The 14208-nt window shown below is 43.6% G+C and overlaps 1 pseudogene; it reads right to left on the reverse strand.

Annotated features, from left to right (window-relative positions):
* Positions 1-9712: 9712 nt before the first annotated feature.
* On the reverse strand, positions 9713-10601 carry LOC100433113 (transmembrane emp24 domain-containing protein 10-like; annotated as a pseudogene).
* Positions 10602-14208: the final 3607 nt, after the last annotated feature.

Consider the following 14208-nt stretch of genomic DNA (forward strand, 5'->3'; position numbering starts at 1 on the left):
CAAAATATGTCATCTATAAAGAGATGTTTATGCAAGTGCTTCCCTGTATTTTTCCCTGATAGGGTGCATGGTCCACAAAGACCATCAGCCTGAGGCTGTTCTGCTCAGCTCCAGTCCTGGAGCCTGTGTCCCCTGTGGGGAGGCCTGGGCCATCTTGGAGGGAGGACGGACCACAGGGCCAGACTGTGGGTGTCAAGAAAGGAGGGAGGGGCGGCCTCGGCTACTGAGGAACTGCCACGTTGTGTGTGGAGTGGGAGGGTGTTCAGATAAGGAGGTGATTGGACAGGCCTGGCAGGGAGACAGCAGGATGACTGAAGTGATGGGTTGGGTGTGGAGGATTTTATTTCTTACTCGATGAGAAATGGGCACAGTTTATGCCTTGCAAAATGTGATCCTGTTGGGGACAATAAATTGTAAAAGTGAAGTCAGTGTTCCACTTGAGTGCATGTGACAGAAACCCAACTCACCTTCAGGATAAAAGAGAAATTGTTGGTTTATGTACTTCAAAGCTCTACCAGCTTCAGGAATGGCTGGCTCTAGGGCTTCTGTGTTGGCTTATTTCTCTGGAGACTTTCTCCTTGTGCCAACAGGATAGTTCCCAAAGGCTTCAGGCTCGTACTTAATCAGCTCAATAATTCCAGTGGAAAGAAAACTTCCCCTTCCCATATGGGCCAGAAAAAAATCACCAGATTGGTTGACTATTGGCTCAAGCTGGGTCATATGCCCATTCCTGAAATAATCACAATGACTGTGATTGGCCTTGCATAAGCCACCGGTTGGACTCTGGTGTCTCTGTGAGAGGTGATGCCAACCCTCATAAAATATCCTAAGGAATTTCCCTTAGGAAAAGTCTGTTCTTCAGGGAAGGGGAAATAGAATCAGGGCAGCTGGCATCCGCCACATTAATACAGCTGACTCCAGGGACATCCAGTTGGAAATACAGGGTCATCTTTCAAGTGATCACACACTTGTTTTTCCTCTAGGGTTGGAGGGAAGATTGCATCCCTCTTAGCCAGTGACATGTTTGTGGGCAGCAGGACAGGGTCTGGGTAGGACCTCTGCAGAGAGCCAGGTACAGGCTTGGGGGCAGCTCTCCATGGTGTGGTGTGGAGTGAAGTGAAGGGCAGAGAACACCTTGGGTGCCTAGGGAGCAGGGCAGAGTGGTCCTCCCTTGACAACCAGTGAGATTGGAAGATGATAGGCAGAGCAGCTGTGCAACCCAGCGGGAAAGTTTCCCTATCATTTAGATCTGTATTCAAACCCCAGCTCAGTCACTATTATAGGTGATGTTGGTAAGTGATGTCACCTCTCTGAGCATTGCTTTTTATTCCCAGTGGAATGGAACAACCCCTCCCTGCCCCTGGTTGTTTTGAGGATTAAACAAGATGGTCTCTCTAGCTGCAGGACACTGTCCCTGGCACATGGTGGGGCTGGTGACAATTGTGATTATTGTAGGCTCTGGGTCTGCACAGTGTGTTCTGGGAGGGGTCTGGCCAGCATGGGGGCCGCCTTGCTCCTGTTGAGGCTGATTTGGGCCTTAGTCATGGCTGGCCTGAGTCAGCACGTGGGAGGTCCCTGCCGACATGGCTTTAATTAGCTGGAGTTTGAGGACTCTAGATAGGAGCAGGCAACAGGGAACTCCTGCCTGTCTCCTTCCCTGTTGCTGCAGGGCTCACCTCCCTCCTCATGAAGCTCCTCAGCGTGGGTGGACATGTTGGACTGGTGCTCAGCATCCGTGTCACCACCTTTTGGGGTCCTTCCTATACTGCAGAGGCTGGAAGGATACAACGTACCTTTTCTGGACTCCCTCGCAGCTAGGGCTCTGGAAATTATTGAGATTTGAGCAATCAAATACTCGTTTACCACCTAACCAAGATCCCTGGGGTGAGGAGTTCAGAGGACGTTTTCTGGACCAAAGCTTTGGGTAACACATTGGTGAGGGAAGCATGGACATCTTAAAAGGCTGTGCCATGACTATTCTTTGCAGGCCAGCGATGATAGTGGGAGATGTCCCCATTGAAATGAGCTCTCTGAATAAATTGTAACAATGGCCACGAATACTTCTCCTCTCATCCACCGCACTCTGCAGCTCTTCCCAGGTGGAGTCTGTTGCTCCACACCTTGTCTCTGGGTTTGGACATGTGACCTGCTTTGGAAAAATGGAACAGTAGGAAAGGTGATGCAGGGCAAGGCTTGGAAAGACCTTGTGCATTGGGGCTTGCTTGCTCTTCTCTTTCCTTCTGCCCTTGGAGCCCAGCCCCAGTGAAGTCTGGCTAGACTGCTGGATGATGAGAGGCATGTGTGTGCAGTGCCACTGCACTCTGGCCAACAGCCAGCCCATTGCCAGATATGTGAGTGAGGTTGTCCTGGGTTGTGCAGCCACCAGCTGACTACAGGCACGTGAAAGAGCTCAGCAGGAATCAGCCCAGGTTACCCAGAACACAAGAACCATTCAGCTGCTCCACAGAACTGCAAGCAAAACGAAAGGTTAGTGTTTAAGCCACTAAGTTTTGGGGAAGTTAACTGATCTGAGGAAGCAGGAGAGTACGGGAGGTAGCCCCATACTGCCAGAGATAACGTGGGTTGGAGCAATAATCAGGATGGTTTGGCCCACAGAGATCTTCGGTGGTGTCTAATTGATCATGATGTCCTTGAACTAAGTACCTGGCAGCCTACGAAAGTCTGACCTGATCTGCATGCCTCACAATTTGCTATGCCATGTTTTCATTTGCATTTGTTCAAATGTTTTCTAATTTCATTTGCAGTTTTCTTTCTTTGACTCATGGGTTATTTTTTATTTTTTATTTTTTATTTTTTTGAGATGGAGTCTCGCTCTGTCACCCAGGCTGGAGTGCAGTGGCGCAATCTCGGCTCACTGCAAGCTCCGCCTCCCAGGTTCAAATCATTCTCCTGCCTCAGCCTCCTGAGTAGCTGGTACTACAGGCGCCCGCCACCACGCCTGGCTAATTTTTTGTATTTTTAGTAGAGACGGGGTTTCACCGCGTTAGCCAGGATGGTCTCGATCTCCTGACCTCATGATCCGCCCGCCTCGGCCTCCCAAAGTGCTGGGATTACAGGCATGAGCCACCGTGCCCGGCCAACTCATGGGTTATTTAGAAGTGTGTTATTTAGTTGGGGATTGACTTCCAATTTAATTCTATTGTTGTCAGAAGAGACACTGTATGATTTTCACCCTTTAAAATATATTGGCACTTGCATTATGGTGCAGAATACAGTCTTGTTTTGGTCAACGCTCTCTGTGTACTTGAAAGACATGTATTCAGATGTCGGATGGAGTGTTCTATAAATAGTAATTAGGTTAAGTTGGTTGATAATGTTGTTCATGTCTTCTATATCAGAGATTGGCAGGCTGGGTGTGGTGGCTCATGCCTGTAATCCCAGCATTTTGGGAGGCCAAGGCAGGTGAATCACCTGAGGTCAGGAGTTCAAGACCACCCTGACCAACATGGTAAAACCCTGTTTCTACTAAAAATACAAAAATCAGCTGGGCATGGTGGCACATACTTGTAATCCCAGCTATTCAGGAGGCTGAGGCAGGAGAATTGCTTGAACCTGGCAGGCGGAGGTTGCAGTGAGCCGAGATTGCACCACGGCACTCACACCTGGGTGACAGCGTGAGACTCTGTCTCAAAAAAAAAAAAAAAAAAAATTGGCAAACTTTTTTTTAAAGAGCCAGATTATAAATATTTTTGTCAGTGGAGGCCATACCATCTCTGTTGCAACTCAACTACTGAACTCTGCCATTATAGCATGAAGGCAGTCACCAACAGTATATAAAAAAGTGTTTGTGGTTGTTTTCCAATAAAACTTTATTTACAAAAACAAGGCTAATCTGTTTTCAGACCTCTGTTCTATAAGTTTATTGGTTTTCTGTCTGCTTGTTCTGTCAGTTATTGAGAAGATGTGTTGAAATCTCCAGCCATAACTGTGGATTTGTCTATTTTTCCTTTTAGTTTTTGCTTCATGTATTTTGAAGCCATGTTATTGGGTGCATTAATATTTAGGATTTTTATGTTTTCTTGACCAAGTAACTCTTTATCATTATGGAATGTCCCTCTTTATTCCTGGCAATAGTTCTTGTTCTGAAACCTATTTTATATGATATTAGTATAGCATCCCAGCTTTTCAAAAAGAGTAACTTCATGGTGTGTGTGTGTGTATTATATATATGGAATATATATATTATATATATGAAATACATACAATATGGAATATATATAATATGGAATATATATAATATATGGAATATGCATGTTATATATGCAATATATGAATATGTATATTATATATGGAATATATAATATATGAAATAATATATAATGAAATATATATTATATATTTATGTGTTATAAAATATATATAATATATAATTATATATACAAATGAAATATATATATATTTACACTCCACTTAAAAATTTTTAACCTATCTGTAGCTTTTATATTTAAAATGGATTTCTTGTAGACAGTATATAGTTAGGTCTTATTTTTAAAAAATTTGGCTGTGCACGGTGGCTCACGTCTGTAATCTCAGCACTCTGGGGGGCCGAGGCAGGTGGATCACCTGAGATCAGGAGTTCGAGACCAACCTGGCCAACATGGTGAAACCCCGTCTGTACTAAAAATACAAAAAAATTAGCCAGGCATGATGGAGAATGCCTGTAATTGCAGCTACTCGGGAGGATGAGGCAGGAGAATCTCTTGAACCCGGGAGGCAGAGGTTGCAGAGAGCTGAGATCGCACCATTGCACTCCAGCCTGGGCAACAAGAGCAAAACTCCATCTCAAAAAAAAAAAAGTTTTTTGATCTGATAATCTGTGCCTTTTAGTTAGAATGTTAGAACATTTACATTTACTGTGATGATTGATATGGCTGAATTTAAATCTAGCATATTGCTAGTTGCTTTCTATGCCATCTGTTCTTTGTTTTTCCTTCTTTTCCTGCTTTATTTTTCTTCTGCAATGTCTAATATGCTGTTAATCCCATCCATTGTAGTTTTTATTGGTAGAAGCTTAATTTTTGACTTTTTTCTATGTTCAATTTCTCTTTTCATCATGTTCATGTTTTCTTCTCCCTTCTTGAACATGTTGAGTATTTTTATAATAGTTGTCTTAATACCATAATCTAACAATTCTATCATTTGTGTCATTTGTTGATCTGTTTCTATTGATTAATTTTTCTCCTTATATTTTCCTGTTTCTTTGCATGTCTGATGATTTTTGATTGAATAGCAGACATTGTAAGTGTTTCGATCCTTGGTGTTGGATTTTGTCTGTTTGTGCTTTTTTCTGGAATAGAGTTCGATTCTTTTGTGACTTGCTTTTAAGCGTTGACCCAGAATAGCCTTTAATCTAGGACTAATTTGGCCCCATTGTTGAGTTCCATTCTGGCCAGTGGGAACACGAACGCTTCCTGGCCCTGTGTCAACCCTAGGGATTGTTCTGTCTGCTACTTTTCAGTGGTTCTTTACCTAGCCTCACAAGTTTCTTCACATACATGCAATGATCAATATTCCACTAACTAACCAAGGAGCGCCCTGTGCAGAATTTCAGTACCACCTACCCCCTCTCTTCAGCTCTCTTTCTGGTACTCTGCCCTGTTAATTCTGTCTACCTTGTCTTTCTGAACACTGTCTCTGTAAATCAGGGAGACCACAAGAGTCTGTTTAAGCCTCCCTCCCAGCACTGCAGCCTGAAACTCCCTTCAGAGATGAGACAGCACAGCGATGGGGCTCACCTCATTTGTTTTCATTCCCTCAGAGATCATCATCCTGCACTGTTGGTAAAATCTGAAAACCATTGTTTTGCATATTTTGTTTTGTTTTGTTTAGTTGTTTAAGATGGGAGGGTAAGTCTACTCCCTGTTATACCATCATGACCAGAAGCAGAAGTCATATAATTTGATCTGTCTAAACACCAACAAAAAAGGTTCTTTAGGTCAGGTGACTAGAGCCCTGAATTGAATTGCCATAATAGGGAGTCACAATCCCTTATCCAGTTCTGATACCAGAGCCAGTTCACAGACCAGGTATCCCTTGAATAAAGGGGAGGCTGGAATCCCTGAGGGATTACCTTGTAACATTGCCCCCAAGCCAGGCCCAAGAGACTCAGGCATGGTATTCCTTTTAGAAGTGCTGAGAAAAGTTACTCTTTCTCTGCTGGGATTGCTCAGCTAGGAAGAGGTAAGGATAGAGATGCTGTGGCCATTGCGGGGTGGGTCAAGACATGTGGAGGAAACAAGAACAAAGAAATGGACACAGCCTGGTTCCTGAAGCCATCTTTTGAGCCCCCACACCAGCCTTGTGGGTCATGGTTGTTCAGTCTCATGAGCCAATGTATTACCTGTTTTGCTTAAGTCGCTTTGAGGTGGGTTTCTGTGTTGGGTTGAGACCTGAGGAATTTGTATCAGGGCATGAAATGAGCTTCTTGAGAGAGGAAGCACTCCCAGGGTTTGGATCACATGAAATAGCCCAGGGAAAATCCAGGCAATGTGAGTCTGCAGATTCCAATTGGGAATGCCAACTAGGGATACCAAGGAGCTCACCTAGCCCCAAGAAGATGAGGGGGGCAAACCAGACATCCCAATTCCAGAGCTCAACCCTTGCCAGGATCCTAGCTGCAGCCCCTCTGGGAATTTCATGTCCTCTTTCTTGTCTCTATAAGCATACGTGACATGTGACTTGTGACAGGTCTGGGACTAGTGCTCCAGTGGGGAGGTATATTCAGCTTTTTTTACACTGCTATAAAGAAATACCTGAGACTGGGTAATTTATAAAGAAAAGAGGTTTAATTTGTTCATGGTTCTGCAGGCTGTACAAGCATGGTGCCGGCATCTGCTTGGCTTCTGGGGAGGCCTCAAGAAGCTTACAGTCATGGTGGAAGGTGAAGCAGGATCAGGTACCTCATATAACAAAAGCAGGAGCAAAAGAGAGAGAGAGTGGGAGGGGGTAGGTGGCACACACCTAAACAACTAGATCTTGTGAGAACTTACTATAGTGAGGACAGCACCAAGCCATGAGGGGTCCACCCCCATGACCCAAACTCCTCCCACCAGGCCCCATCTCCAACACTGGGATTACAATTCAACATGAAGATTTGGTGGGGATAAATATCTAAACTATGTCAGGAGGAGAAAGGGATGCACAGGGGTCCTGCATTCCTTGAGGGTAACGTCCAAGCAGGAGGCTGGGAGCTGATTTTCTACACAGGCTACTCTGCCCCTTCTACACCCTATCATACTCTGGGTGGTGTCCTTAGATATGCATATCTCCCCTCCCAGCCCCCAGACTTCTCAGATATCACTGAGCCCCAATTGCACTGAATCCAGTATCCCCCTCACCATGTACCTCCGTCACCCAGCCCACTATCCATCCAGGAGCCATTCAGGGGTGCATCCTTAGTTCTAGGCCCTGGACCAAGCTCTGGGGCTACAGTATTGCCAGATATGTCCCTTCTTTCTACAAGTGGAGGTGAAATTCAGCCAGTCCTGGGAAGCCCCAGCATGGCTCCATGTGGATGCATTGCCAAGAAGCAGAAGTGTGTGTGAGTTCTTACCCACTAGAATGGCCATAGTAAATTAGACAGACCAAAATTACTGTCGAGGGTGTAGAGAGATGGGAATGCTCATACACCGCTGGTGGGGATGTAAGGTGGTGTAGCTGCTTTGGAAAATAATTTGGTGGCCAGCCGGGTGTGTAATGGTGGCATGCCTCACGCCTGTAATCCCAGCGCTTTGGGATGCTGAGGTGGGAGGATCGCTTGAGGCCAGGAGTTCAAGACCAGCCTGGGCAACATAGCGAGACCTCATCTTAAAAAGAAAACAAAAATAATTTGGTGGTTTCTCAAACAGTTAAACATAACACTACCATACAACCCAGCAATTCCACTCCTAGGTGGAATAAAATGAAAATAAGAGAAATGAAAGCATATGTCCACACAGAAACTTGTACATTAATGTTCTTAGCAGCATTATTCATAATAGTCAAAGAGTAGAAACAATCCAAATGCTCATCAACTGATGAATGGATAAACAGTATGTGGCATAATGAAACATTATGCAGCTACGAAAAGGAATGAAGCCCATTTACATGCTTCAACATGATGAACCTTGAAAACATTAAACTAATTGAAAGAAGCCAGTCACAGAAGGTCACATATTGTATTTGTTACTACAAGTTGTTGAATTCTATACTTGAAATGGATGAGTTTTATGACATGTAAAATACACCTCAGTAGTTTTTTCTTTTTAAAAAAAGTGTGTTAGGAGACTGAGGAGGAGTAACGTGGGTGGATGGTGGAGATGGAAGGCTCAGTCCTGAGGTTTGTCTTTCTTAATAATTCTGAAACCTGCCCAGTTCTCTTTCTCTCCATTCCTACTGCCACCACCCTGGACCAAGCTGCCATCATCTGTCTGTCTGTTTCCCTGACCACTGCCACAGTGTCCTCACTGACCTCCCCATACCTGCTCCTTTGCCCTCTCCATTTACTGGCCACACCACAATCAGATCGGGGTTTTTTTTGCAATGTGGCTTTGATTGGATCACTGCTGCTTAGAAAAAAGCATAGGCACAAATCTCTGAGCTAGGCAAGCATTTGTAGATATGACACCAAAAGCACAAGCAACCAAAGGGGAGGAAAGCCAGATAAATTGTACTTCATCAATATTTAAAACTTCGTGTTTCAAAAACACTATCAATAAAATGAAAAGACAAGCCACAGAATGGGAGAAAATATTTGCAAGTCATATCTCTGATGAAGGTCTAGTGTCTAGAATATATAAAGAACTCCTTAAACTCAACAATAAAAAGATAAGTAATCCAATTCTTTAAATGGACAGAAGACTTGAATGGACATTTCTCCGAAGAAGATAGACAAGTGGCAACAAACACATGAAATAATGCTCAGCATCAGTAAAATGATGTGCATCAGAAAACGCACATCAAAGCCACAGTGAGACACCACTTTACATCCGCTAGGGTGGCTGTAATAAAGATAGACGATAGCAATGGCGAGGATGTTGAAGCATTGGAACCCTCTTGCATTGCTTCTGGGGAATGTAAGATGGTGCAGCCATTTTTGGAAACAAGTAGGCAGTTTCTCAAAAAGTTAAACATAAAGCTACCGTATGACCCATCTTCTGCTCCTAGGTATATATCCAAGAGAACTGAAGACAAATGTTCAAACAAAAACTTACATTATGTTCAAAGCAGCATTATTCCTAATAGCTAAAGGCTATAAACAACCCAAATTGTCCACCAACTGATGAATGGATGGGCAAAGTATGGAATGTTGATGCCATGTAATTTTATTTAGCCATAAAAACAGTGAAAAAGTGATATGTAAATTATCTTTTTGGAGCATAAATATTTTAATTGTCTAAAATGATATTTTCTTTAAGAGTTGTCTTCAGTTCAAAGCTCACTTTTTGAAGTGTCACATCTGTCAACCTTTTAAGAGACATAAAATTATGAGAAGATATCACCAGAAGCTATGTAAACATTTCAGCTAAAGGCAAAAGGAAAGTTAAGGGTGTTTTCACAAGGAAACCCAAAGAACACAACCAGAAGGAAACAAGTTCAACATGGCCATACCAATCTGGGTAAAAGAACTAGAGTGGAAACCCAAGCTGCCGAGAAAGCGGGAGAAGGAAAGAAAACTTGGTTCAAACAGATCGCACAAGGAAACCCAGTACAAATCCTGGCTTTGGCATTATTTTGGTAACCCTTATTTTTGGTCATAGGTGACTCTAATACTAGTCGTATTGTTGCAAAACCAGTCCAAATCCTACCAGCTAAAAAGAAATCTCTCATTGACTTGTTGGGTAGATGGTACCCATGTCCTCCCCCACCAAGAGATCAGTTCTGGCAAGAGGGCTCCAGTGCATCTTGATGGTGCTGTTGGTAGGATGCCCAATGATGTTCTGCTGCCTGAGATACAAGGTGGGAGGAGAGTGCACTTCGTTCATTACTCAATCAACATCTTGGCCTTGAAGAAGCAACACAGGTAGAAAACCTGCCAGGTGGCTAGTCCAATGAAGCAGAACATTAAAGAGACACTGAAGTACAGGGCTCAAGTGTTTGTTGATTCATTAGTATTACACATCTCCTCTCTCTTCTTCATGTAGCAAAATCATTAACAATAGATTCTGACAGGTCTTCCAGGCATTGCAGCTCCATCTATAATTGTTTAAGCTTCTCGACTTTTATAATCTCCTTGTAATTTTTTTTTTTGCCTCTACTCCATGCTTCATGCCTAGGATTACGAATTGATCAGGCATCCACCCTGTTTCCTTGCTCTCAAATCACAGTTCAAACATGTCATAATCTTCCAGGATAAAGGCGAATTTCCCTTTGGTTGCATCCTCTTTGGAGTAGAGAATGAGGCCAGCAGAATCTGTGACCTTGAGGTGGCTGTGCAGGCTGCCAGCACCCCCAGACTAGTTAGAGATCTCGTAAGCGCCCATCACTAGCAGGTCCTTGTGGATCTCCTCACGGAGGAACTTTCAGGAGTTAATGGGCAGGTGGAAGGAGATGCTGAGGACCAGGCTGGGGCTGAGCAGAAACAAAAACAGCCATGCCAACATTGTTACTGAAAAAAAAAAAAAAAAAAGGAGTGAAGAGTGAGGCACTGATGTATGCTATGCCATAGATAAACCATAAAATATGTTATGTGAAAGAAGTCAGACACAGAAGGCTGCATGTATAATTGCATTTACATGAAATGTTCAGCAAAGGCAAACCCGTAGAGACACAATGTAGATGAGAGCTTTCCAGAGGTTGGGGGATAGGGTGAGGGAGGAGTGACTGCTAAGGGGCACAGAGATTCTTTATGGGGTGATAAAAATATTCTGAAATTAGAACAGTGGTATTAGATAGGAGTGATTGTTGCAAAATCTGGATATACTCAAAACGACTGAATCACAGAAGTTTTTAAGGTGAATTTATGGTAAGTGAATTATACCTCAACAAAAAATATTGACAAGTAATAAGACACTCCAAATTTTAGTTATGTATACGGCCACCCAGCTAGTGACCACATTTCCCAGCCTCTTTGTAATCAGCATGGTCATGTGATTAAGCTTGGGCCAATGAGATTCCAGGAGAAGTGATGAGCCCCAACAAGCTGTTTCCTTTGGAGTCCTCATTCTCCTTCCCCTGGGCTGGAGGGCAAACATGGAGATGATCATTGTGCCACCAGGGGCTAGACAGAGGCAAAACCTGAGGATGGCAGAGCAACAAGATGGAAGGAACCTGGGTCTCCAGATACTCTTGTGGAGAATAGCTGCCCTACCAGCCCTGGGCTGCTCCTCAGCAGACTGCATTTTGAGGAGGAAATAAGCCAAAGCCATGAAGAGACTCATTTTTTCCCTCTGCTTCCTGCTTTGACATGTCCCTCCCAGAGGCAATGAGTACAGAAATGACCTGATGACCTGAATAGGGGAGGAGGTAAAAGAGGGCTTGAAGGAAGTCTTTGGGCAAAAAATTGATAATTTTAAAAACATCTTCCCACAGCAGTACTTCTCATGGCTGTTAGGATGAAGCTCAGAATACGAAATATGCCCCTCCAACGTGCCTGGGATCTGGCCAGATCCTGGATCAAGGCCAGGATGTGGCCTTGCCTCTGCTTCCAATTTAGTGCAGGTTCTCCAGGTACTTGCATGGAATGGTCACTTCAGAACACTTTCCACTTTGTCTCATTATAGGTTAATTTGTGCTTCCTCTTGGTTGATGTCTGTCTTCTCCATGAGGCTGTGAATCTGAGGAAGTCAGAGACTGTATCTGTTTAACAGACCATGGCTAGCACTTGGTGCATGATAAATGCTTCATACCATTTGTTGAAAAAAAAAAAAACTAAATGAATGAGGGAAGGTGTTGTAAATTAGGGGCTTTTGTTAGTCTGAACTATTGACTTCAAATGACAGAATTGCAACCCAAATACACAGGCAAAAACAAGTTGGTGTGGCTGATGTAACTGGGAATTATAAGGCACTAGACACAGACAATAAAACCAGTCTCTCTCCATTACCTTCTCTCTACTTTCCTCTACGTGGGCGTCTTACAAGGTGGCACAGAAGTCCCCGGTACTCTCAGGCTCTTGTCCCTCCAGTTGAGCTACTTTGTGGGAAAAAAGGACTTTTAAATTTTCCAGTGATTCCTGCAAAAGTCCCAGAATTTACTGTAATTTGTCTAGTGTGTGTCATGTGATCACCAATGATCCATTCACTGAGGCCAAGGACATCTGGTACTGTCTTATTTTTGAAGTGATGTTTGAGGCTACACTGAATTCAGGATAGAGGAGATTTGTGAAAGTGGAGGTGAGGAAAGGGCTTTTCTTGGCAATGTTTGAGGATAGGCACAGTGTGAGGGGTAAAATTAAAGCCTATATTAGGGGCATAGGTTCATGAGAAAGGCAGCTTAGAGTCATGACTAGAACTCAAGATGTGGTGTTAACAGGCCTAGGTGAAGTGAGCAAAGGCTCTGCCACTTACTAGTTGGGGCATCTTGGTTGAGTCTTAACTTTGCCTTGCCTTGATTTCCCCACCCATAAAATGGGGATTAAAAAAAATCCTAATTGAGAGGGGTCTTGGGAGAATTTCTTGAGACAAAGTATATGAAAGAACTTTGTAGTCAGGAAAGTGGACAAAGATAGAAGCCAACATGAAGCTGCAAAGGTGGGGGACTCAAATGGTAAAGTCCTTGAGTGCTATGAGAAGGTGTTAGGAGAGGGAATGTGTTCATTGGTTTCTGTCCATTGCATGTAATAGATGATCAACTATAAGTCTTTGTCAATGATAGTTATTTTCTCATATAACATGAAGCCCAGAGGATTGGGCAGCTCCAAGTTTGGATAGGTTAGTGGCTCACAAATGCCAGCAGGAATGGACCCACAAGTGGGGCCGGGTGCCACTCATCTTCCTCTTACAATCCTCAGCATGTTCATGGTCATGAATTGACTGCTTTGGATCTATTTGCCAAGAACAGACAAGACCACATCTGGCGAAGAAGATGTGCATCTTCTCTACCATCACAGGAAAGCTTTCAATTGGGGTTCTTGTTTGCAAGCAATGCAAACTGACTCCATGTAACTTAAGCTTATACCGTCTCCCCAAAAGGAGTTTTCGCAATGGTATATTAGTTAAAATTAGATTTTCTGCAAGTAATAGACAATCTCAAAATAATGGTGGTTTAAATAAGATGGGAATGTATTTCTTATTTTTGAGAAGTCCATAGGTGGACAATCCACGGCTGCTGTGGACTTGCACAGCGCTAGGGACCCAGGCTCTTCCTAGTTCAACACTCTGCCATCCTAGATGAAGGTCTTCATCCCATGGCTCAAGATGGCAGCTAGAGTTCTGCCATCATATCTGCATGTCAGGCAGCAGGATGGGGAAAAGGAGAGAGAAGAGAGGACAAATTCCAAATGAAAACGTGTGTGCACACAAAGACCTATATGAGAACAGTTAGAGATGCTTTATTCATACTGCCCAAGACTGAAAGCAACACAATTTTCTGTCAACTGATGAATGGATGAACACATTGTGGTTTATCCATGCAATGGAACACCATACAGCAATAAAAGGGATAGAGCTATTGATACATGCAACAGTACAAATGAATTAGAAAGCATCATGCAAGGCAGAAGCTGCATGACCTTTATGACCTAGCCTTGAATGTCACATAGCATAATTTCCACCACCATGATAGAAATGGTCAAAAACCTGTCCAGACTCAAGGGGAGGGATCAAAGGGAGATAGTGTCAAGGAATTTGCATCTATGTTTAAAAATTACCACAGTGTTATCTTGGACCAGAGGTAGAGATGGGTGGTTAATGGTGTTTGATGATGCTGAGTGGACAAATAGATTGAGGCAAAGGGAGAAATTACTAGATTCAACAATTAATCCATCCCCATGGAATTCCTTCAAGAGCTTAAGGGGGAGGTGGGAAAGCCAAGACAACCAGTGTAGGCTGCAGAAATGCAGCACACCTAAGGTAGATGGCTTAGCAGAATAGAGATCTCCTGCAGACTCCTCTTAGGAACTTCTGAAAAGAGTTGTCTATACTCCTGTCTTCTGCTTCTTTAACTGCCTGCCCTCTCCCTCAGCCTTGGCCACCTGGATTCTGCTCCCACTGCCATTGAAACTTCTCTGGAAGGTACTCCTCTCCTCTGCTTGGGCCACCTGAAGCACTC

The sequence above is a fragment of the Pongo abelii genome, chromosome 2 (genome assembly GCF_028885655.2).
Source record: "Pongo abelii isolate AG06213 chromosome 2, NHGRI_mPonAbe1-v2.0_pri, whole genome shotgun sequence".
Lineage (NCBI taxonomy): Eukaryota > Metazoa > Chordata > Mammalia > Primates > Hominidae > Pongo > Pongo abelii.